Genomic DNA, 26,391 nt, shown 5'->3' on the forward strand with positions numbered 1-26,391 from the left:
TGTTATACCGGATCGGCCATAAATTTAAATATTAATCAATAGCAGAAAACTCAAGTATGCTGAAATTTGACCAAGACATAAATTTACTGATATTTATTTTTAGTAATTATTAATACTTTTTTTTGTTTTTTTTAAACGGTATTACCAATATCTAAATCCTTTTTAATTTTATAAGTCAAGAAGACGGATACAGTTTCATATGTATTTCCTAATTTAAAAAAAATGTGTTGTTTTTTTAAGTTATTACTATCCTAAATTTTCATAAAATTTTCTGTTTTTGATTTTGTCATTTGACGTAATTTTTAACGTCATTTAACATCATTTAACGTCATTTGTCGTCATTGATCGTCGATGACATCAGCTTGGATTAGCACTCTCGTCGTCACCTAATTGCACTCGTCACGATACCTAAACCCATGCACACGATACCTAATCACCTCATCACGTTACCTAATCCCACGCCATAATACCTCACTCCCATGTCATGATACCTAACCCCCATATCACAATACCTAACCTCCTCATCACTACACATAACCCACTCATCACGATACCTAACCCCCACGTCTCGATACCTAAAACCCCCCTCATCAGGATACCTACACCCACATCACGATACCTAACTCCACGTCACGATACCTAACTCCACGTTACGATACCAAACTCCACGTCACGATACCTTACCCCCCACGTCACGATACCTAACTCCACGTTACGATACCAAACTTCACGTCACGATACCTAACTCTACGTCACGATACTTAACCCCCACGTCATGATACTTCACCCCAAATCACGATACCTAACCTCCACATCACGATACCTAACCCCACATCACGATACCTAAAGCCCTAATCACGATACCAAACATCTCATCACGATATCTCACCCCCTCATCACGATACCTAACCTTCTCATCACGATACCTAACCCCACATCACGATACCTAAAGCCCTAATCACGATACCAAACATCTCATCACGATATCTCACCCCCTCATCACGATACCTAACGTCAAGATACCTCACTCCCCCACGTCACGATACTAACCTTCTCATCACGATACCTAACCTTCTCATGACGATACCTAACCTTCTCATGACGATACCTAACCCCCATGTCACGATACCTAACCTTCTCATGACGATACCTAACCTTCTCATGACGATACCTAACCTTCTCATGACGATACCTAACCTTCTCATGACGATACCTAACCCCCACGTCATGATACCTCCCCCCACGTCACGATACCTCACCCCTACGTCACGATACCTAACCCCCATGTCACGATACCCTCCCCCACGTCACGTATCTCGTGATGCGAACCCCCACCAATATAAACTTGACCTAATTGTTCTCTCTATTTCAATGCCTAGGTCACCACTTCAGTGCACCAAAATAAACTTTAATAAAATTATTTCTTTAATTTTACTTTTATTTAAACGTTGAATAAAAACCAATTATATTTTAAATGTAAGACATATGTAACGATTTATTGAAAATAGATACCTCGAAAAACGAAACAAAAAACGTATTTGTTTCCTCAATAACTGTTATGTTCTATTTTTGTTTTAACACGATGAGAAATCTCAAGTGGAGATGAGATATGGCTAGAGTTTCAAGTGGGCACGCTCGCATTGTTTCAACAAATTGTGGCTAAACCACAAGAAGACGGGTCTATCGGGTTTTTCGGTTGTTTAAACTAAAATGGTTTGATGCGGTAATTGAACGAACCACTTGAAACACTCCCCCTCCCAACCCCCAGCCAGGCGCAATATAACTGTATGATGTTGTTTGTCGTGAACAGTTGGCTTTAGGAGATTACAGACAAGCCTCTAAATTTATGCTACTTTCTTTTTGAACCTTATATTCAATAGGGCAGGCGAAGCAAAGTTTCTGTGGCCTTAGGGCAGGGGTCTCCAAACTACGGCCCGCGGGCCGGATGCGGCCCGCGAAGTCCTCTCATCCGGCCCGCGGAGATCATTTTGTCCAAAAAAAAATCGTCTGTTGGTGATGGCTGAGGAACTTTGCCCAGAAAAATCAAAGACATGCCTGGAAGAAACTGGCCCCCGAACTGAAATTTGATGGGTAAGGCGGCCCTCGGACTGAAAAGTTTGGAGACCCCTGCCTTAGGGTGTAAACGGATTGTGTGGTTTGTAGTATGGCAAGCTGACTTTACTTTCAGCTAATTTGAGTCAGGTATTAATTAGAACTGAGTGAACTCAGAGACGTCTTAAAACCTTTTTTCCAAATAAGACTATTCGTGTTTCGTCAGTTTGTGATTTTTTTTAATGAAGACCACCCCCCCCCCATCTCTCCTCCTTCACCCCCCCCCCCCCCCACCACCACTTCCACCCTCCTAAGTGCTGACCTAACACTAAAATAATAACTCATACCCACAAGGGGTCGGTGTGGTCGAGTCTGTAAAGCTCATGGCTGATAAAACAAAAAGACAGGAGTTTGAAACCCCCGGACAGATGAGGCTCAACAGTCGAGGACAGTAACTCATCTAGGAGAGATAACTCGAGTTAGTTCTTGGACGGACGAACCAAGCAAATTCAAAATTCAGAAAGAAAAACTGAAATTGGAGTCGACGACCTGTATGTCGCTGAACAGGTTGACACGTAATACGTAATCCCAAAATTTCAATCAAGAACGAAAAAGAAGAAGACGCATCTGTAAAATAATAGAGACAAATGCAACTATAATTAAAATGTTCGCCGAATAATCACTAACGGGTTATTTGATTGGCTACGAATGAACCGAGCGAGCGTGAAAACCAATGAAAAGAGAGGATACAAAAGACTGACAACTGTGTTAGCAAATGGACTATTGATTGGTTGAATTTTTTTGTTCGGCACGCTATCCAACGCTAGTAAACCAATACTTCCACGCTAACCAACGCTAGTAAACCAATACTGTCACGCTAAACAACGCTAGTAAACCAATACTGTCACGCTAAATAACGCTACTGAATCAAAATACCAAATACAGTCACGCTAAATAACACTACTACACCAAACACTGTAACGCTAACCAACACTACTAAACCAAATACTGCCACGCTAACCCACGCTAGTAAACCAAAACTGTCACGCTAAACATCGCTACTAAACCAATACTGTCGCGCTAAACAACGCTAGTAAGCCAAATACTGCCACGCTAACCCACACTAGTAAACCAATACTGCCACGCTAAACAACGCTACTAAATCAATACTGTCACGCTAAACAACACTACTAAACCAAATACTATCACGCTAAGCCACGATAGTAAACCAATACTGTCACGCTAAACAACGCTACTAAATCAAAATACCAAATACAGTCACGCTAAACAACACTACTAAATCAAATACTATCACGCTAAATAACGCTACTAAACCAAATACTGTCACGCTAAATAACGCTACTAACGCAAATACTGTCACGCTAAATAACGCTAGTAAACCAAATACTGTCACGCTAAATAACGCTAGTAAACCAAATACTGTCATGCTAAATAACGCTACTAAACCAAATACTGTCACGCTAAATAACGCTAGTAAACCAAATACTGCCACGCTAACCAACGCTGAGAACCTTAATCAAGCCATACTGACCAACGTTAGTAAACCAAATTATGCAACACTATTCAACGCTATTAATTCTCGATTTCTATATTCGCCTATGTATGTTCAGTTGTCTTCCCCTGGCGTCAGCTTTAATGGGTTTGCCGCTGATTAAAATTCAACAATGATAAATGTATTTTGAAAAGTTTTTACAATTATTTTTAAAAAAATTGACATTTTGCTTCAGTCTTTCGTCCTTGGTTGTCCGGATTAAATGTTCGTATTGTAGTAAGAAGTAAGTATAGATATCATTTCAGGCGCAGCAGAGGAAGTAGAGTTCATCAGTGTATGTGGATTAAAAGAGGCTCGCGTGGTCAGCACTATACCCAGCCGCCTTTACTTTCCCTAACGTGAGCTGGGTAGACCCAGGGACCATCCGCTGACTTAACCCGGATTCGAACTCGAGACTTTCAGGTTAGCAGTCTAGTGCTCTATTAGACCGTCTAAAACGTAGTAGTGTATGTCTAGTTAATCATCACATACAATAATCAATGAATCAAATAATCGAAAAAAGGACGTTTATCAACTTAAACACACTGCAAGCCGCATCAATATCTTTTCACTTGGTGCAAAAACTTTTCCTTTTACGTAAAAACCCAAAATCGATTTTCATCTCAATACTTTTAAATTCTAAATCCTAATAAACTATGTTTAGATTAATGATGGTCGGCTTAACTGACAAATCTTAATTAACTGCCCTCTAAAAGAAAAACCACCCACTAATTTATTTTTAAACTGCTAATCTCGAATACATTATTAAACGAATACGTTGAAATACTTAATCGGGAGACGTCTTAGATTTTCTCATTACAACGACTTAATTTTTTCTCTTAAGCCGGTGAAAGCAAAGTGTATTTGTCGTGAAGATCGTTAATTAGTTTTTAGAAATCCCTTAATTGTCATTTCCTGATTTACGCACACAATTTGATACACGTTAACCGGAATATCAACACGAGCCGTAAAAGAAAATCTATCGCATTTAACCTAATTCCCGTGTTCGTCTGATTCAATAGTAGATTTAATTAGATCCAGCAATTGAAATACAACTAGAGAAATTCCATTTCGGTTTCTTTTATTTCAAAGGTCGAAGGTAAAGTAAGTGAATTTACTCGTGCAGGCATAAAGGTAAAATAGTTCATCTGATTCTTTGGACTCTACATTTGAGGAGATAGTGTGAACGCTATCTTGCCTAACCGCACTTACTTTCCCCGTCTCATGTCGGGTACCCATAAGGGCTGAGTGGACTCAGAGCCAGTAGCGTAGCGAGGGGGGGGGGGGCGGGACATATGTCCCCGGGCGCCGACCTTAGGGGGCGCCAAAATGGGTTGGAAAAATAAATTGAAAGGTTGAGGGAGGTGCAAATTGAAAGTTTGAGGGGGGGGGGGTGTGCAAATGAAAATCTTGAGGGGGGGGGGGTGCAAATCAAAAGTTTGAGGGGGGGGGGGTGCAAATCGAAATCTTGAGGGGGCGGTGCAAATCGAAAGTTTGAGGGGGGGGGGTGCAAATCAAAATTTTGAGAGGGGGGTGCAAATCAAAAAGTTTGTCCCCGGACGCCGGGAAGGGTCGCTACGCCTCTGCTCAGAGCCCGGGAATGGAACTGGAAACTTTCGCGATAGTAAACACGCGCTCTTCTGCATGAGATATAAGAGATATAACTAATTAAGGTGATATATGCTCTGCATGAGGGACACAAAGTTTTCATATCAATTTTGATCTAAAATAGTTACAATAAAAATAGTCATATTAATTGGATATATTCAAAACATGGATATAAAAATTGCTGTTTAATCCTATGCTCATCATAACTATTTATTATGATCAATTCAGAAGAACGTGATTAGAGTTCTGCAGCACAGCGCCTTGCCCTGAAACACCCCTACCCACACCCACCCACCCACCTAAATACTAACATGTCACCTTGCCTCGATTGACAATGACATGCGGTCAGGAAACTTGACTACAAAATTTCAGTCATCCCACGCCCACTCTACTTCCACTGCGCCTAAACCCACGACGAGCCGATCCATCTCGTTAGCTAAGATCAAGGTGTATTGCATACAGCGAGAGTCAAACACAGACGCCAGCAATTAAAGAACTACTTAACAGGTCAAGCACATCACGTGACTGATTATAAAGACAATTAGGCATGTCGAGAAGTCTTCAGAGCGCCTGGCCAATGTGAAGGTCGTCGATACCCTGACATTTACCTCCCCTTTGTTTCTGCTAGTAACAGGAAGTTAATGACAGGAAAGGATAACATTCGCGGAACGTCATCTTTAACGGGGCTTTAAGGACGGGGGGGGGGGGGGGGCGTGATGACTTAGTTAAAGGCGCCGAAGGGATGGTTTGGTAGACCCTAGACGAGGCTTTTTTTAAAATTCTAAACAAATTGTATCTGGTGGGGTACATCCGTGGCGTTGTTATGTCTCCCTACGTCACAGTTACTCACATATTCAACACACAACACACAACACACCACACACCCATTTACACAAAAACTGTTCATTTGATTTTGACTCGACCCTACAAAAGTTTCCTTTTTGATCATAACGGTCCACGGAAGCAAGTGAAGTAGAGTTTACCTGTTACTGCGACCTCTGCATATGAAGGAATAGTGTGGTCAGCACTATGCCCAGCCGCCTTTACTTTCCCTAACATGAGTTTGGTACCAATAACAGCTGGGTGTACTCAGGAATGTACTAATGACTTGATAACGGATTCGAACTCGAGACTTTCGAATGAGCAGTCTAGCGCTCTACTGATAAGCCACGCCCCCTTCCTCTTAAGAAAACGACCATAACAATGGTAAAAGTAATTGGGACAAGAAGAATTGAAGAAAAAAAATGGGAGAAAAAAAAAGAGGATGAAAATAGTGATTACACAAAATGGGAAATAAAAATTGAGACTATGAACTAAGGAACTATAAAAATAGCTACTTTTAAAATAGATACCATTTTAAAATAGATACCAAACTAAGAGAGATCATTAGAGTATTTACCGTAAAGATACAGACTAAATAAAAACATGTATTTCCCAGTGGTAAAGATACAATAAGATGCTATATTTTGTTTATTCATTTGGAACTTTTCGTAAACCAAACGTTCAGTTCCGACTCTTAGTATTACCGCGAGGCTGTTTAATTTTCGTCTTGATCTTTGATATCCCGTTCACGTTTTTATGTAACCTGCGTCTATTTTTAACCACAAGTGAACCCATTAAATAACATGGCAGGGGAGGAAATAGAATAAATGTATGACCTAGTCAAAGGTCATAGACTCTTTTAGAACCTGTTCGATCTGGTTCCAGATTAAGACATCCGGAATTTATAACGTATTACATAGCATTTAAAAAAGCTATTTCTCTTTTATACAATAAATATAATAGCAGAATCGTTTTTTTTTTTAATAAAATTATCTTAATTGAAGATAAAATAAAGACTATGTTAATCATAGTCACGTGTCACGTTTAGCGACGTGGGCGGGCGTTGCTCCACATTGGTCGTGAACTCGAAACTTCCATATTAAAAGATGCTCCATCTTCCCGCGCTTCCATCAGAATTACAACATTATCTCCCCTATATGTTTTCTTTATGATCAAAGTAATCTCCCTTTATTTTATTTTTATTTTTGCAATCTGTTATATGAATGCTATCAAACGCAAAGGTTAATTCTTTCTGTTGCAGTTGTTTTTTCCCGAGAAAAGAAATTAAAACTAAAATAAAGGTAAATAACCACTAGCATATTGTGATAAAAAATATATTACATAGCAAATAAATATATCATTTTTTTACTTATTTCAACCCCAGAATAAGGCATAATATAGTGTTCCTAAAGACAATCATTCATTAAATAACATTTTCATCTTTTAGAGGTTAAATGTTAAAGATACCGAATTATAAAAAAAATACTACGCCTTATATACACATACATTTATACATATAAGCATATTATATATATATATATATATATATATATATATATATATATATATATATATATATATATATATATATATATATATATACTAGCTGCATGCCAGTACTCGGCCACGGTGAATCTTTTTTAAATGTACCAACTTGGAAACAGAACAAAACTAAACACAAACACAAAAGAAAACACAAACACAACGCAAACAAAAAACAAATGAAAACACAAACACAAACAAAATGGAAATGCAAATGCAAACACAAACGCAAAAAAAACGCAAACACAATATATATAATCCAACATCCCTACCTTTTGGTTTGACACCCCCCCCCCCTCTCACATATCACCCCTGCATGATTGTATTCATGACTCCGTCATCGACCAGCAAAAATTTACATACAACGGTCGAAACGTCGAGAGAAAAACTGCACTTTTCCGACTATTCACCTGCAAGCGAGATCGATTTTTTCCAGTAATTTTCTCCATACTGTGCCGGTGTTTTTCATCAAGATTCGGGAAAAAACGTGTCTCATTTTTACCGAAAAACGCCGTAAATTAAGATGAAAATCATACCCGCGTTTAAATTTTTTGTGTGATTTGCCGCACTTTACGTAAAAAATGTCTGGAAATACATTTACTCTGGCGGTACACATAGAAGAATTAGTTGAGATTAACAGTAATAGATAGAGAAATTACTTCGTGGCGCGGTGTTTAGAGGAATCTGTAAATGCCTTTAGCTTTAAACGTGTGTTATTTATCTCGAGATATGCGACGTCGTTCTAAAATTGACGTGACACCATGACGTAATCCATTGACCACTTTTGTCACTTTGTGTTCAACTTTCTCACCTCGCCAGTTCGACTATTTTTAAACAGCGATGAGTTATTTATAGACCTCGTTGACCGGCCGCGCGATTCGTTAGCCAATCCAAGTGCATGACGGTATAATCGGGAATTCCCTCTAGCGCTGAGTCGAGTCATTAATCAGCTATAATTAGTCGTCCCTCACTGATTTTTAAATTTAGACCGCTATTAGTAGCTGACCTCCGATGTGTTGTCTGTAGTAAATGTATCTACATAAAGGTTTCTGCTTGAGTGAACTCCACGTCAAGAAAATCGGACACTCAACATTTGTATAATAGTTCGTGTCCATATGACCATGGCCTCCTCATTATAACTCAGGTGCCTAGCGATGACTTCCCCTTCAATGAGTGCACTGCTAATTAAGTGGTAGCGAGAAAAATTAATTAACTAAATTAACACAATTCAAAGTCCAATTTAAAATTAACAAACGCAACGCACTATCGCACAATGCAATTAAGAGAGCCTTTTAATTTCTGATACAATTTTTACCATTTAGTGTTCCAGTTGTTAAGAACAGATGAACCCCCAATACTAGGATCGTATAGACTTAGTATAGACGGATGTATATTATATCAATTGATTTTTCACACGTACATGCTCACTTGCATGTGTTGTAAAATTTGGTAAAGGCACACAAATATGAGGATGCGCCTTTAAAAATTAAGGTTAAAATAATAGGTTAAACATGAAACCTATACCCAATATCTGGCAACCGATATAGTTCCTTGATCTTGCTACCGATGTAGTTCCCATATCTTGCTACCGATGTAGTTCCTTGATCTGGCTACCGATGTAGTTCCCATATCTTGCTACCGATGTAGTTCCCATATCTTGCTACCGATGTAGTTCCCTGATCTTGCTACCGATATAGGCTCAATCATAAAAAGTTTAAAGAAATCAAAGCGCGATTTTAAGCCCGAGTAGGACTCGAACCCAGAGCTCCTGGGATCATGTGCCACTATGCTGAGGGTCCTGCACTCTTACAACATCAACCATGTATTTGACCTCAGCAGTATCTGATTTCATTATCCAAGATGAGAATTGGTACACAATAGCGTTAACGGGGTGGACAATAAATCGTGCGCAGTGTTGTTGAAATCTACGTAATCGTAAACAATTTAATTTTGTGTTTTTACTTTTGTTTGAATTTAATGTATTTGCTAACTCTAATATTTCACATAAGAAAATACAATTTGAATTTTAAAAAAGCGAAATTATTCTGTGTTGTTTTATATGTCGCCACTTGATGAATATTTGACAAACATGGATTAACCTAACTAGGTCATGCAGGAAAAAAATTATAGGAATTGCTGAAATTTCGCGCCAATTATTGGGTTTTTAAAAAAGAATTTATCGTAAAGTTACAAAGAAAAGTGCTGTTCGTTAACGAACTTTTTCAAATGCAACGAAACAAAATATTTAACGTAACTGGGGCCTATAGAGTAAAAGTTAAAAGGCTCTAAATAAGCAATCAAAGCTTGTCTTAAATAAATTAAAACTTCAAATTAAAATGTCAAGAAAGGTAGCTGAATTGTTGAAAAAAAACTGTTCCACTTCCCTCATTTGCTAAATTTTATAACATTGCTTCTTAAAGTATTAAATTTCATTTTTTTCCCTCTTTTTCTTTATTTAAAAAAAATTGTATTACGACCACTCGAAATTAAGACTAACACATTTGAACATTTTGTCCGCGTCAACAATAATGACCGGGTCACACTGGGCTGACCTGCTTGATGAGATTAACAACGCACAGCTCAGCATTAACACTCTTTCAAAATATATGATAATTTCTATCATTATTTCTATGATAATTTCTACTGATGAGTTAGCGAAAGGACGAATCAGAATTAACGCTGATATAATAGAAATTATCATATATTTCGTCCTTTCGCTAACTCATCCGTAGAAATTATCACTGAAAACATGATAATTTTCTGGGGATGAGAAACCGAAATCTTTCCTTTAAAAATACTTGTATAGGCCACTTACAGGTATTTATTTATTTATTTTATTTTAGATTTGATCAACTAACGTTTGGCAACAGATCATTTTTTAACGTTTACCTCAATGGCTAAGTTGCACATATCATGCATGAGCTCAACATTTTTCAACTCAGCAGCCAAGGAACCAGATGTTAAGGGGTTAAAACTTATAGATTTTTAACCGTGACTTTGCGAAAGATCATGAATATATTTTTCACACTTCTCAAGCCAATTAACCAGATGTTAAAGAGTTAAAACGTGTAGATTTTTAACCCTTAGTTTGCGAAAGATCATAAAATAAATCTTTCACACTTCAGAATCCAAGGAACCAGATATTAAAGAGTTAAAACGTATAGATTTTTAACCCTGAGTTTGTGAAAGATCATAAAATATATTTTTCACACTTCATAAGCCAAGGAACCAGATATTAAGGAGTTAAAACGTATAGATTTTTAACCCTTAGTTTGCGAAAGATCATAAAATATATTTTTCACATTTCATAAGCCGAGGAACCAGATATTAAAGAGTTAAAACGTATAGATTTTTAACCCTTAGTTTGCGAAAGATCATAAAATATATCTTTCACACTTCATAAGCCGAGGAACCAGATATTAAAGAGTTAAACCGTATAGATTTTTAACCGTGAGTTTGCGAAAGATCATAAAATATATTTTTCACATTTCATAAGCCAAGGAACCAGATATTAAAGAGTTAAAACGTATATATTTTTAACCCCGAGTTTGCGAAAGATCATAAAATATATTTTTCACATTTCATAAGCCAAGGAACCAGATATTAAAGAGTTAAAACGTATATATTTTTAACCCCGAGTTTGCGAAAGATCATAAAATATATTTTTCACATTTCATAAGCCAAGGAACCAGATATTAAAGAGTTAAAACGTATATATTTTTAACCCTGAGTTTGTGAAAGATCATAAAATATATCTTTCACACTTCATAAGCCAAGGAACCAGATATTAAAGAGTTAAAACGTATAGATTTTTAACCCTGAGTTTGTGAAAGATCATAAAATATATTTTTCACACTTTATAAGCCAAGGAACCAGATACGCACACCTGACGCTTCTAATTAAATCCAAACGGCGCAAAATGTTCATCTCATACAACAAGCACAGATGGTCCAGGTAATCAAAGAAAATTAAAATTTAATGTTTTCTTAGCAGTACCGAGTTATCTTTTCCTAAAATACTTGCTTATCTTCTCTTACAAAAGATATATATTCGTTCCAGAAATACCTTCTTAAATCTTACTAAAGCTAGATAGTCGTTCCTGAAATACCTACTTAAATCTTACAACAGCTAGACATTCGTTCGTAATTAATGGTTCATTTTGGAGATTTTTACCTCTCCCCCACCCCTCCGTCACACATCGTCACAAAAAGCTAGCCCCCCCCCCCCCCCCCTAAATGACGTCTACAACTCCCATCAAAATTGCAGTTGATTTTTTTTTAACATCGATATTTTTGCAAAATCTCGTCTGATCTCAGTCAACATAGAGCATTTTAATCAATTTCTATTACAATTTATTAAAATAGTTTTCTAAAACGCGAAATAACGGCTGAAAATCGTTTTCTAACATTGCTTTTTTATAATGCAAAAGTGTGACGTCACACCATCTGAATGCCTCCCCTAAATCTTACAAAAGCTAAATATTACTTGCGAACTTAAATCTTACAAAATCTACATTTTCTTTCCAGCAATACCTACTTATCTCTCCTAGCCGAGGATTGCTAAACATCTCCGATCGGTTAGCGAAGCCAGGGAATTCTGACGTCTGACACAGGTGCCGTGCGGGCAGAAGATCAAGCTATACCCAATTGGTTTTCGACGTGCGTACATATGGGTGTTGTACGTACTAGACATTTTTTTTTGTCTTAAACTGAAACGGTCAATAGCGTTTTGACAATGTTCTTGAAATTGGTTTTTCTTAAAAACCAAAAGTGCACGGACCCAATTTCTTGACGCGTACGCACATACATACTCACACACACACACACACACACACAAACACACACACAAACACACACACAGACACACATACACTTACAAACACACACACAGACACACACTTACAAACACACACACGCACACACACGCACACACACACACAGACACACACAGACACACACACAGACATACACACGCACACACACACACACGTACGCACACACACACACACACACAAGTACACATACAACACGCACAACTAGAACACTTGGGAAATAAATTGTGGAGCGACTTATTGTTTATCACATATAGGTATATCTATTCGGCATCGTATCGAGTTTACTTCTAGACTGGCCTCGAGTCTCAGTATAAGCGCCGGCATGATATGACAAGGCTAAGATTAAGATTAAGGTACGGGTGTGAGTTAAAGTCTAGGGTTTTATAGTCAGTATTAGGGGTTGGCGTGGTCGAGTCGGTAAAGCTCATGGTTGCTAAACCGAAAAAGTCTCGAGTTCGAACCCTCGGGCAGATGAGGCTCGTTAGCTGGGGACAACCACTCTTCTAGGAGAGACATCTCCAAAATTAAACAACTGCTGCCTTGTAGTTTGTTCTTGGTTGGACAAAGGCTATGGAAGCAAATCCAAAAAGAAAAGCAGGCTGAAATCGGAGTCAGTGGCCTCAATGGCGCATAATCAGTTGACACGTAACGCTTAATTGTGTTGGAGGCGTGGTCGAGTCGGCAAAAAGCTCATGGTTGATAAATTCGAACAAAGGCTCGAGTTCAAACCCTCTGGCAGATAAGACTCGATCCCCTTCAACACTAATAATTAAGAACGAAGAAGAAGAAGATAGTCAGTATTAGAGTAACTAAAAAGCAAAAAAAAATTGAGATAAGATTAAGATTACGAAGTTCCGGTATAGGTTTACAGCGATAGCACCAAACTAAAAGTAGCCAAGACATAACGAATCATCCATACTTAAGATAGTGTATACACATTCCCAGTACACTATTTAGCGCCACTGTAGACTCTATTTTACGGTAATTATGTCCAAGCTTACGGTCAAGGTCCAGCCACAAACGATCATTGCCCCTCAGATTAAGTCGTATCTGTTCAGAATGGACTGGAACTCCGGCAGAACTGGAACTAAGCCAACCTTAAGCAGACGACTCCCCATACGTCAACAGAAAGCTGCCCCGCCATTGGTTAGTTTAATAAGATGTCCAGCGGAGTTTGTTACTGGTCATCTTGTCATCAATTGCTGGGGAGGGTGTGTATGTTGGGGAGGGTGTGTATGTTGGGGAGGGTGTGTATGTTGGGGAGGGTGTGTATGTTGGGGAGGGTGTGTATGTTGGGGAGGCTGTGTATGTTGGTATTCTCTTTATGTCTATATTATTGATATTGTTTTTAATTTTGTTGGATTCATAGAGTAGGTTGGCTGTTTACTCCGACTGAATGCGTTCATATGGTCATGGTACTATACATTGCCAGATGTTTTGTTTTTTTACCTTTTATGCAAACGATAAAAAATAGTCAGGTATGCGTGCATATTTGAAAGTAACTGTATTTGTTGCAAATAACGGAATAGGCAAGTGTCTAGTAAAGTAGGTAATTACGTATGTTTGATACTTAAATTTACGGGATGTACAATCCAAATAACTAGCGCGTTTCACCCCCCCCCCCCCCCCACTTTTCGATTTCCCCCCCCCCCCCCCCCTCAACACCACTTGGTGGTGGCAGCACCAGTAGATGTATGAAAACCCTGGTGAAAACGAGCGTACCATAGCGTGTGTCAACAAGCAAAGACGAAGTGTTTGATTCAGTAGCCAGTTGCGATCTGCCTGGTTTGATAACACTTCACAGGTCGGTCCGTAGAGAAAACAAGACATGGACTCAGTCGTGAATAATCTCCATTTTTTGAATGGTGCATACAATATTTTAAAAATCGTGAGCGGTGTCATAAAAAATAAATGTTGCTATAAAAACTTAACTGTGAGGTTTTGTCGGACTGGTTGTATTTGGTGGTTTTAGTATTTGCGGTAACTAAACAAAATAGAAAAAAAGCCGAAAATTGGTTGTTTACATTTTGTTGCATAGATCTAAACAAAAATTGCAGAACTGGGTCATGTGGTTTAAAAATAAAATAATTTTATTTTAAAATTTGTATCGACAACGTATTAAGAACAAATTACTATGAGCTGGGGTTTTCAGAAGATTGAGCAGAGTTCCCGTACAGCCAATGTTTGTCTTAAGAAAGTGAAACTTCAGGTTATAACTTACGCTTGATGAAAATAAATATAAATGTAGCCTTAAACTCAAAAAAGTTATTTAAAGTTCTCTGGGTTTGCAAATTTTATAACATTGATCCTTTAAAAAAAAATAATTTCTGAATTATATTCAGGGCTTAAATTTTTTTTCTTTTGATGGCAACATCTAGAGAATTTTTTTTGTATCCATATCTGCCTCGATCGGCGAAGAGAAACAAAATATTAAGCGTAGTCTGGCTCTGGTATTAATTAAAAATATCAACACGATTCGACTTTAAATATAAACATAAGCTAATCATAGTGTGTGTGTGTGTGTGTGTGTTTGTGTGTGTGTGTGTGTGTGTGTGTGTGTGTGTGTGTGTGTGTGTGTGCGTGGTTTTGTGTGAATTGTATCATTTGTATGTGTTCTGCACCAACCCAAAAATCAACTACCTTTGTTTTTAATTTCTGGTCATGTTTTAATAATAAGCCCAGGAATACATAAACAAAAGTTTTTAAAACAAATGTTTGCAAATTTGTCATTAGTTTAAATCCATTATGATTTTAATCCTACCGAGTTAAAAAAAAAAATCAACCAGCTACGCGAATATCCATTAGTTAATGAACGAAAAAACTCTAGGTCGCATCCAATAAGGGGGAGAATAAATTTTAAACCCCTCAGCAAAATGGCCGACTGTTGCATCGGGGGGGGGGGGGGGAAGGGGATTTCGGGAGCATCCGTTACGTTCAAATAAAGCCTGCAATGTTTTAAATCACCCGCTGTTTCCCAACGGCTTTCCCGTCTACTCAAAGTAGCAGGAGTTTAATAGAAAAAAAAAATCCGACCAGCTAAGTTTAATTTACGAACAAGTTGGGAATTAGCGTGGAAACACGGAGGTGTAAATTATTGATGAGTTTTTTTTTTAAACGAAGATTTTTGTTTTTGCGTAATAAATCTACCTACTATTATAATACAAAACGTTGCTCAACCTAGTTTCATATATATATATATATAAAATATATAAATTTTTCTTTTTTTGAAATGTATTTCACAACATAGCAAAAAAAAATGGAACAGGGAGTTTTAAAGACTAGACGACCAAATTTTATTCGTGATTTTTACAGAATGATATAAAGATAAATATCAGTTTCAATAAAGTTTTTTTTTGTTTTGTTTATTTTAATGAAACTTCTAAAGATAAGTATGACGCCATTTTTGACTGAGCGACCGTTTGACGTGTCACTGACTCTAGACATGCGTGTCATTGTCAACATAAGCAATCGATTACCTCCCCTTTTACCTGGCAGCAGTATCGTGTCACCCCCTGTCATATTTGTCACTTCCCCTTGTAGCTTTATCCTTTTGTTTCTAGAAATACGAACCATCAATGTCCTCTCTAATTGGCACAAAACGGCACGTGATCTATCGCAATAACTAGATATTTATTGTAATAACCAGGACATTATCGAAATAAACCGTCAATTGTGGCAAAAAAAAAATTCAACGTTATTTTTTTTTAAGAAGTGTGGTCGGGGGCAGGGGTGGTGATGCTTTTAAAATACTTAAGTAAATAGACATTACATAATATCAATCAAAAATTAGGACAGATACAGAAGAAGCCAGAAGTATTCAACTTTATTTTTAGGAAGGGTGGTCGGGGGTGGTGAGGGGGGGGGGTGATACTTTTTAAATACTTAAGTAAATAAACATTACATAATATCAATAAAAAATTAGGACAGACACAGAAGAAACCAGAAGTTTTCAACTTTATATTTAGGAAGGGTGGTCGGGGGTGGTGAGGGGGGGGGGGGAGTGATACTTTTAAAATGCTTAAGTAAATAGACATTACATAATATCATTCAGAACTTGGGATAGATACTGTAGAAGCCAGCAGTTATCAACTTTATTTTTAGGAAGGGTAGTGGGAAGATGATGCTACTAAACAAATGAATCAAGTAAACATTCCATAGTGTCATTAATAACTTAGGACAGGTACAGTAAAGATGTGCAATTATTGCGCTCAATTTTCAAAACCGCTTTTAGTTTTCATTCCTTAACTGGAAAATATTTTTCTTTGCCCTCGTTATAAATGATTATTTCTTAATTATACCTTACTTTTTTTAACCCTAATTAGAAATATTTTTTCTTAACTCTAATTTTTTGGTCAGTTTTGGCAATTGGTCGTCCTTGTGCAACTGGCAACCTGGAAATCTAAAATGACGGAGCTGATTTTGGTCCTGGTATGTTATGATATGATACTGTCTACTTAGTAAGCGATGTGTGCGCATACTTACATAAGTAGGATAGGACATTACCGCCTGTTTATTACCTCTGGTCATCAGAAGGTCATATTTAAAAAAAAAAATTAATAAATGGTAGTGCTTAATATAAAACAGGCCTTATATTTAAAAACAGGCCTTATATTTAAAAATATGACAATAATAGTTCAACAAAATTGTGTTATATTTAGAGCATACAAAAACCCAAGATTTGGGGAAAAAATTCCGAGACCTTGACAATTTTTGCTAGATAGGAGTTTTTATGTCATACTTTAAAAAAAAATATTGAGGAACGTTTTTTTTTAAAGGAGACAGTTATTTATAGGGATGTATTTTTTTAAAGTTTAACTCAGTAGCATCTGGGTGAATACCGAAAGAAGACAATGTTAATAGACCAGTGGGTTTCACAGTAGCGTAGCGAGGGGGAGGGGGGGCGGAGGGGGGGGACATATCCCCGGGCGCCGACCTTAGGGAATGGGTTGTAAAAATAAATTGAAAGGTTGAGGGGGTTGCAAATCGAAATCTAGAGGTGGGGGGGGGGGGAGGTGCAAATCGAAAGTTTGAGGGGGGGTGGTGGTGCAGATCGCAATCTTGAGGGGGGGGGGGGTGCGAATCGACGAAAAGTTTGTCCCCGGGCGCCGGGAAGGGTCGCAACGCCTCTGGGGTTTCATGTTGAAACCACGCAGGACTATTTCCAGAGGGGAGGGTAGGGGGGAAGGTCGCTAGAATTCTATTCACAGTGTGTTTGTATGTGTGTATACATTTATACATATATGAAATTTATGTGTAATACATATGTAATTATATGTAAAAAATTAGAAATCAGAATGCAATTTAGTAATTGTAAATAGTTTTCTAATAAGAGACAAAAGTGAAAAATCTTTATAAATTATCTTCGTCCCTTCGTCTACCACAATCCCATTGAAGCTGTAAGTCGAAATCTCTCCCGTATTTAACCCGCTCGTTAAGGCTGACATTTCCACGTCCGCGCATCGTTTCGGGAAGGCTAAATGTTATTTTATAGACGGCACGAGATTTGCCAATCTGGCACGTCTCACAGCCCACGGCGCTCCTGGCTCCTGATGGACCGTTTGACCTGACCTTTAACCCCGGTCTCGGGAGATCAATCAAGCCCTTTGCCGCGGCGATTAAAATTATGTCATTAGACTAGCAATGGTTAATGCACAGTGGCCGAGTAAAAGAACTATGAACAACTGTTGTTCAACTCTCCACTTCCCCATCCTGTTTTTCATTACTCCGCCCCTTGCCCAGACTCCTTTCTCCCCAATTACTAGAGGCGAAGCGACGAGGGGGGGGTACATATGTCCCCCGGGCGCCGACACTAGGGGCGCCAAAATAAGATCATTTTAGCTGCTATTTTGAATTATAAATATACAAAAATATGTGGGGGGGGGGGGGGGGGCGCCAAATTGAAAGTTTGTCCCCGGGCGCCGGGAGGGGTCGCTACGCCTCTGCCAATTACTCCTCCCCACCCCAGGTCAATAATAATAGACAGACACCACAAAGAGAAAGATGTAGTTAACAAGGAAATCTGGAAGAGACATGTTTGTAAAATATTATGGACAAGAACGAATCTCATAAAGGGAGAGCACTGTTGTTGTTTGAGTTGAGGTCCTTTGTTTAAAATTGCCGATAAATTAACCTTCTCATTGATACATTTTTTTGGAGTGTTAAGAATAGTTAAAGAGTTTTAATAAATAGGTGCACATTTAATATGTGTTACATTAAATGTAAAAACGTTAGATACCACAATAATGACTTATTATTACAATCGGAAATCCTGAAGAAGAACAGTGGACGCTTATAAAGAGAGTTGCCCAAACCCGGGTCCGATGGAAAGGTGTGTCCGCAGACCCTTACTCCCCAGGGACCCTAAAAGAATTGGTAGCTTACAATAGGTTACCTGTCTACTTCACCAACCCACATTGGTCATGGGTAACCATACATTCTAAAATATAATAATTTCATTTACAAACCACTTACCATAAGACGTCACAACTGACGTCACATAAATCGAATACATACATTCAAAACACCCCAACTGACCCCAACTGACCCCAACCCAGACCCCATTGGGTTCTAGATATCCGACAAGCCAAGATGTATTGGCGCAATAATTCTCCGGACTTACGTTGGCAGACGACAACTGCCCAAAGCTGCGTCATCATCTTGGGACTCGTTCCACTCTCCTGTGCTGAACTGTGGTGGGCTTTATAGGGCTACACCAAAAAAAAAGGGGCTTTTTAGAGCTATATTGGCTTGCCATGTGATATAGAGCAATAGCAGTTGGGCTTTCTAGAAATATATTATAGAGCTGCAGCGATGTAGAGCTAAACCTACATGGGTTTATAAAAACAATTGGCTCTCATAAACGATATAAACCTCTGTCGAATAAAATGAGCTTTCTTGAATCTGTTTTAAGTTAAATTTTCTATAGCATAGATCTCACACAGAATTTATTGAAATAATATATTTCTCATTTAGAGCAAAATATAGTTGTATATAAATAATATAATTGTCCTTTAAAGCAAAATATAGTTGTATATAAATAATATATTTGTCCTTTAAAGTAAAATATAGTTGTATATTAATTATGTTAAATTGTCTTAAATTATATATATGATTTATGTATCACTTCCGTAATGCATAATATGCTTCACTTTGATTTTTTTTAAAGAGCTCTACTTAAATTACAGAAACCTAAAAAATATCGAATTTAATGAAACGTTTTATCAGAGATATATAGATACACGTTGAACACCCCAAAAAAAAATTAATATCGTAAACTTTTATTTTTATCTAGACGCTTTTTCCACAAAGGAAAAAAAAAAGATAATTTCTTAAAAAAATAGATGAAAGCAAAGCTTAGAAAATAACATAGATAATTTTTAATGGATAATTTTGTAACAAAATAGCTGGGTTTTTTTTAATTGTGAAATAAATGTGGGCGACTCTTGTGTTTCATACCTGTAAGGGGAGTGTCTGTCAATGGAAGACAACGAGCATGTAATACAATATGTGGGGGTTTACATTTTTACATGCAGTGTAATTGCATGATCTGATTAGATATTGTGAATGAGATTAACTCTCTGTACGTATGCAGGCGTATCTCTGTGTTTGTGTGTGTGTTTGTGGCTGTGTATGCATGTCTGTGTGTTTTTATCTATTCCTGTGTAAGTGTGTATGTTTGTGGCTGTGTATGCACGCATGTCTGGGATGCGAGTGTCCGTGTGTCAGTGTGTCCGAGTGTCAATGAGTTTTAATTACCTACTGGTGAGGTTTTGTCATGTGGTTCTGTGTGTATGTCTGTGCATGTGTGTATGTGCGTGCGTGTGTGTGTATGTGTGTGCGTGTGTATCTATCACTGGGGGATGTGTCATTGTTTAGCAGACAGAGATGTTGAAGAGAGTTTCATTTAGGCATCTTTTCGGAGGGGGCGGCACTGACCCCCTCTCCAGTGCACGCCTAACCCCTCCCCTCGATGAAAAAAACTTTTACATAGAATATATTTACTTTAACCAGCGTGCGCCCTTTCTAAAATCATGAACTTGTGTGCCCTTCCCCGGAAAAAAAAACTTTAAGTGCTTTCTCCTCCCCCTCACCATAGAAAAACATCTGAAAGAAACCCTGGCGCTGAGTGCTTCATAACTTCATCTTTTATTGATACCTAACGTTTACAGTGCAGATGGGCGACAATGCAGCTAGACGTGTCAAGTAAAAAATTAACACTCTTTAACTGCACGGACTGAGACCTCCCCCCCCCCTTTTTTTTTCAAGGTCCCGCATTTTAAAGTTAAATGATAATTTCCTGTCGGGTTGGTAAAGCTGACGGTTAGGGGGTCATCCATAAATGACGTCACGCTTTTTGGACGATTTTTACCTCCCCCTCCCCTCCGTCACACATCGACACAAAAAACCAGACCCCCCCCCCCTAAAATGACGTCACACCTCAGCCTATAACCCCCCCCCCCTCATAATTGCAGTTGAATTTTTCTTAAAACATCGACATTTTTCCAAAATCTTGTCTGAACTCTGTCATTATAGGAGTATTTTAATCAATTCCTTTTACAATTTATTGAAACAGTTTTCTAAAACTTGAAATAACGGCTAAAATTAGTTTTCTAATATTGCTTTTTTAGAGAAAACTCCAAAATCAAACAACTGCTGTCTTGTAGCTTTGTAAAGGAAGGACGAAAGGCTATCGAAGCAAATCTAGAAAGAAAAGCAGGCTGAATTTTGTGTTAACGGCCTATATGGCGTATAACCAGTTGAGACGTAGGCCTACTACTTAATTGTTTTGGGGGATATGCCGTCCACCATGCAATTAAGAACGAAGAAGAAGAAGTAGATAATTTCCTCTATAGTTTCAAATCGTTTTTTTTTTTTTTTTGCTTTGATGTTGTCTAGCGGGTCGTACTTTAGAAATCAATGGATAATTGTGGTTTCTAGTCTGCCGATCGTGCTTTCAATAGCGACCACTACAGAGTAAATCATGACTTCGCGTTTTTTGTTAAGATGTGGTTTCAAGAATTGTTTTTTTAAAAATGGGAAGGCTATTGAATTTCAAGCAATATAATACAAACAATAGCTATCGCTAATCATGAAATCGAGACGAATTTGTTGACTAAAAATGTATTAAAATATTAAACAAAAGATAGGATTTACACTGACCCGTAAAGTAAAAATATCCCAGATGAGATAATGGTTTTTGTATTAACGTTTACCTTTTTTTTTTAACAGGAGAAACAAATTTTAAAAACAAAATCACCGTAAAGAAGTCTTAAGACGCATAAAAGCTCAATAACATATTAGCTGATTTTCTTTCTACTTTCAAGTACAGTAAATAAATTTTGTTTTTAATAACGCAAAGATGTCCATAAAATAAAAATATTTTTAGAGGATAAAAATATTACAGAGAAGGACAGATACTACGGTACTTAAACACAGTTTGAAATAAATTGTTTTGGTCGAAAATTGGCCTACCTTTGTTGGCTTGATCTGGACAGTTTCAATATCAAATTTTCTTGTAGCTCTTCTGCGCTCCGAAATTATGAAATGGGTTATAAAAAATTCTTTTTATTTGTTTGTTTTTTGAAAATTATTCACACTAATACTTCGCTTACAATCTTTTAATTAAAAATTGATTTAAATAAACTTGCTATTAGGCAAACAGTTCTCTAATATTTTAGACTAACAATTTTTAAAAAAGAAAAAAACTTTTTTTTTCCCGCTTTCAAAATGTAATGTTCCTTTCCGCCAAGTGGTGCCGTTTAAGGTTTTAAATACCGCCCCAACAACCCACGCCAGCAAGTGCGACGTCGCGATCTCGTGCGCCAACGAGAGGTGGACGAGAAAACGCGCGTCGTTGCTAAGGTACTGGCTGCTCGACGCTTTCCCCCCGCGATCACGTGATACGATAATCGACGGCACTGAGCTGAGATTAAAAAAACCAGCCAATGAGCGCGTCTTTCAGCGTCACCGTAGTCCAATTAACATATGGAAATGGAAAAAAAAATTATTCAATTCCGCGCACCTCAAAGAGACGCCTAAAAATCTTTTATCCTAGAAAATGTAAACTTGCATCACAATTTGTACATAACTCTAAAAGCAAATATTTAACTTTTTTTTTACGTTTTATTTTTTTTTTCCTTCGATTATTCAAATCGAATCAGATCCAATGCTCCCCACCTTTCCTTCAAAAAAAAAAAAAAAAAAAAAAAAAAAAAAAAAAAAAAAAACCAACCAACCCGAATCGATATCAAAAGTCATTTACAATAACAACCAAACTCCGCCATCTTGGGTTAAGTTGGTAAATGGAATTTGTTTGTTTGCGTTGCATCAACGATTCTTCTCAAGCGTCCGGAGAAACTATCGGAAGCCACTCGTTGCGGGCTCGCTGGGAGATCCACTAGCAAATCCAATTCGTCGTTTTAGTCGCCATATTAACCGCGCGTTAGCGGAAGTGTGCTGACGTCAATGTTTGTCGGAGTAGCAGGGGTGAAAAGGGAAAACACGCGGGAAAAATAGACCCGCGACATAGAACAACTACAAATTGATTTGATAATGTTTATAGATCTAGCTAGATCTATATATATTTTTTTTAGTATAAATTTTAAAACAATGTTTCTCAATCTGGGATACGAATACCCCGAGAGATGAGAGACTCACAGACTTTACCAATACTTTACCCATACTTTACCAATACTTTACCCATACTTTACTAGTCTTATACAAATACTTTACCAGTACTTTTCCAATATTTTATCAATACTTTATCAATACTTTACCAATACTTTATCAATACTTTACCAATACTTTACCAATACTATACAAAACTTTATCAATACTTTACTATTACTTTACTAATACTTTACCAATACTTTTCCAATACTTTACCAATACTTTTCCAATACTTTACCAATACTTTTCCAATACTTTACCAATACTTTTCCAATACTTTACCAATACTTTTCCAATACTTTACCAAGGGGTCATCCATAAATGACGTCACGCTTTTTTGGACGATTTTTACCTCTCCCCCTCCCCTCCGTCACACATCGTCACAAAAAGCCAGACCCCCCCCCCTAAAATGTCGTCACACCTCAGCCTACAACCCCCCCTCAAAATTGCAGTTGAATTTTTTTTAAACATCGATATTTTTCCAAAATCTTGTCTGAACTCTGTCATAATAGAGTACTTTAATCAATTCCTATTACACTTTATTAAAACAGTTTTCTAAAACGCGTAATAACGTCTAAAATTCGTTTTCTAACATTGCTTTTTTATAATGCAAAAGTTTGACGTCGCATCATCTGAACCCCCCTACCCCCATCCCACTCATCACACATCGTCACAAAATTACGGAGCCCCTCCCCCTACGAGTGTGACGTCATTTATGGACGACCCCCAATACTTTCCCAATACTTTACCAATACTTTACGCAGGTTTTGGACTACTTTTTGTTTGCGTTTATTTGCATACAAATATGGTATACCTACATGGTAATGGTGTTTATTAAAAAAAAACCACCCAAAAAGAGGTCCCTCAAATGAACAGATTGAGAATCCTTGCGACAGACGAAATGTCTTCTAATGCTAGAAAAAGGTTAATGGGAGCAAGCCATGTTCCCGGCTCCTAGGTATGTTTTTGTTGGGTTTTTGTGGTGTTTTTATTGTCCGGCGGAATAAAAGATGGGTGTGGTCTTGTTGGGGTGGGGGGGGGGGGGAGCAGGGGTGTAGATGAGTGCTGTACTGGTAGTACTTGGTGTCACGTAGAAAACATGCAGGTGGTAGTACTTGGTGTCACATAGAAAACTGTAGGTGGTAGTATTTAACTGATAGGAGGAATAAATAAAACTACATTTTCAAAGAGCCACCCACTTGTGGTTACCCCTGGGTCATCTGGTCATTTCTCTCCACATGTGGTTACCCCTGGGTCATCTGGTCATTTCTCTCCACATGTGGTTACCTCTATGGTCATCTGGTCATTTCTCTCCACATGTGGTGTCCCCTGGGTCGTCTGGTATTTCCCGCCAACACAGAAACAAAGACTTCGTCAATCGTAATGTCTTCCGTGGCATTCTTGATCAGTGAAGTAGAATACAAAAATATTGGCAAGGTAATACTTTCTATTATTGAGTTTTTATGTTACTGACAGTACCGCTCTTAGATAAAGTATGATGATTCGTTGTGGTTAGCGTTAGGAGCACGGTTAATGTCAATTCTAGAGATAGATTTAAGTCTAGTGTTAAGGAAACAATTATTGTAGTGATGTTAGTAATCGAATGTTTTGCGATCAGGCCACCATATATGAGTACCAATTTTATAATATTAGAATTACAAGTAATAATAGTGACAGGGTATAGGTCAACGTGACAGTTAACATCTAGACCCTCAAGTTTAAAAATAAAGTCACCGTCTGGTGTTTAAGTACTCAACGTTTGTTTACAATTCTGAGAAGAAAAAAAAAACAAATTGTCTCCCTTTAGTGGAGATGCGCCTGAGTGCTCTCCGCATGTCTCCATACACCAACTTGGCGTAGCGGCGTCCGTTGTCAAGGAGACGGTCGTGTTTGTTTGAGTAGGGCGAGAAGGCCTGCAGTTTTCACAGATGTCGTGTGGGATAAGGACAGCTGTCTCGCTTCACACCCACACAAGAGATGGGGGACTTACGTGCCCCAGGGGATGATGGTCGTCTGCTGGGGGGGTGTGGTGTGGTGGGGATGGGGGTGGGTGTGTGAGTGGGGTGTAGGTGTGGGTGTGGTGTAGGTGTAATTGTAGTTGTGGTGTGGTTGTATTTGTATTTGTAGGTGTGGTTGTATTTGTATTTGTAGGTGTAGGTGTGGTGTAGGTGTGGGTGTGAGTGTAGGTGTGGTGTGGGTGTATGTGTGGGTGTGGGTGTAGGTATATATGTGGGTGTGGTGTAGGTGTGAGTGTAGGTGTGGTGTGGGTGTGGGTGTAGGTGTGAGGGTGTGAGGGGATAAATTAAAAATATATAAAACTATCCCAATTTTTATTTTTCCTCTACTGCATAAGGTTAGGGCGAAAGTGGGGAACAGAGGTTGGGGGGGGGGGGGGGCAGGGCTAAATGGTCCGAGCTAAGGGGGGAGGGGGTAGAGATAAGGCTAATCATTAAGCTTATGTTACGTTATATCAAAGGTAAGGATCAGCAAGGAGTGGATACATAGTTTAAAAATAGAAGTTACATCACGTGATGTTTCGTGGGCGGCGGGAGTCTCTAATAACATGTAGACAAACTATCACAATGTTAAAATCTTAGGTCATGTAGACAAACTATCACAATGTTAAAATCTTAGGCATTTATTTTTATTCCAAAGCGTAGGGGTATTATCTGCATGATCAGTATTTCGTTCATGCATTTCCTCATCCACTTACGAAAAAGAAATATATACTCAAACCATTGTTCTAACCACCACCACCCCGTCCCGAGCAAAATGTCTGAAAGAAACCCTATATACGATAACTGTGTGTCTCTTCCCATACGTTATTGTAAACCTCCCGTAGACCGAATGCCCACTACGACGTAACATAAGTCTATGTCACAGACAGAACAACATTTAGATAAGAGAAGAGGAATCAATTATACATGGGGTAAAATCATAATATTTACAACACGGCGGATCAAATCTAAGGTTAAGGTATGCTGTCTCAATCATTATGTCGCGTATTGTTTACGTAGATGCATTCCCTTGATCAACCCGAAAACAACACACATAGAACCATAGGCGGAGAAATGGGGTTTATATATATATATATATATATATATATATATATATATATATATATATATATATATATATATATATATATATATATATATATATATATATATATACATATATATATATATATACATATATATATATATATATAAATATATATACATATATATATATATATATATATATATATATATATATATATATATATACATATATATATATATATATATATATACATATATATACATATATA

General features: G+C 37.8%; 1 protein-coding gene across 1 annotated transcript in view; it reads right to left on the reverse strand.

Annotated features, from left to right (window-relative positions):
- The window catches only part of LOC131937642 (uncharacterized), a 57,929-nt gene extending 35,686 nt beyond the window's left edge, over positions 1-22,243 (reverse strand). The window contains exon 1 of the mRNA XM_059295231.1: positions 21,882-22,243. The gene's annotated coding sequence lies outside the window, so the exon portion shown is untranslated. The remainder of the gene's footprint in view (positions 1-21,881) is intronic.
- Positions 22,244-26,391: the final 4,148 nt, after the last annotated feature.

This window comes from Physella acuta, unplaced genomic scaffold (assembly GCF_028476545.2).
Source record: "Physella acuta isolate Inbredline_101_S28 unplaced genomic scaffold, ASM2847654v3 ptg000216l, whole genome shotgun sequence".
Taxonomy (NCBI): Eukaryota; Metazoa; Mollusca; class Gastropoda; family Physidae; genus Physella; species Physella acuta.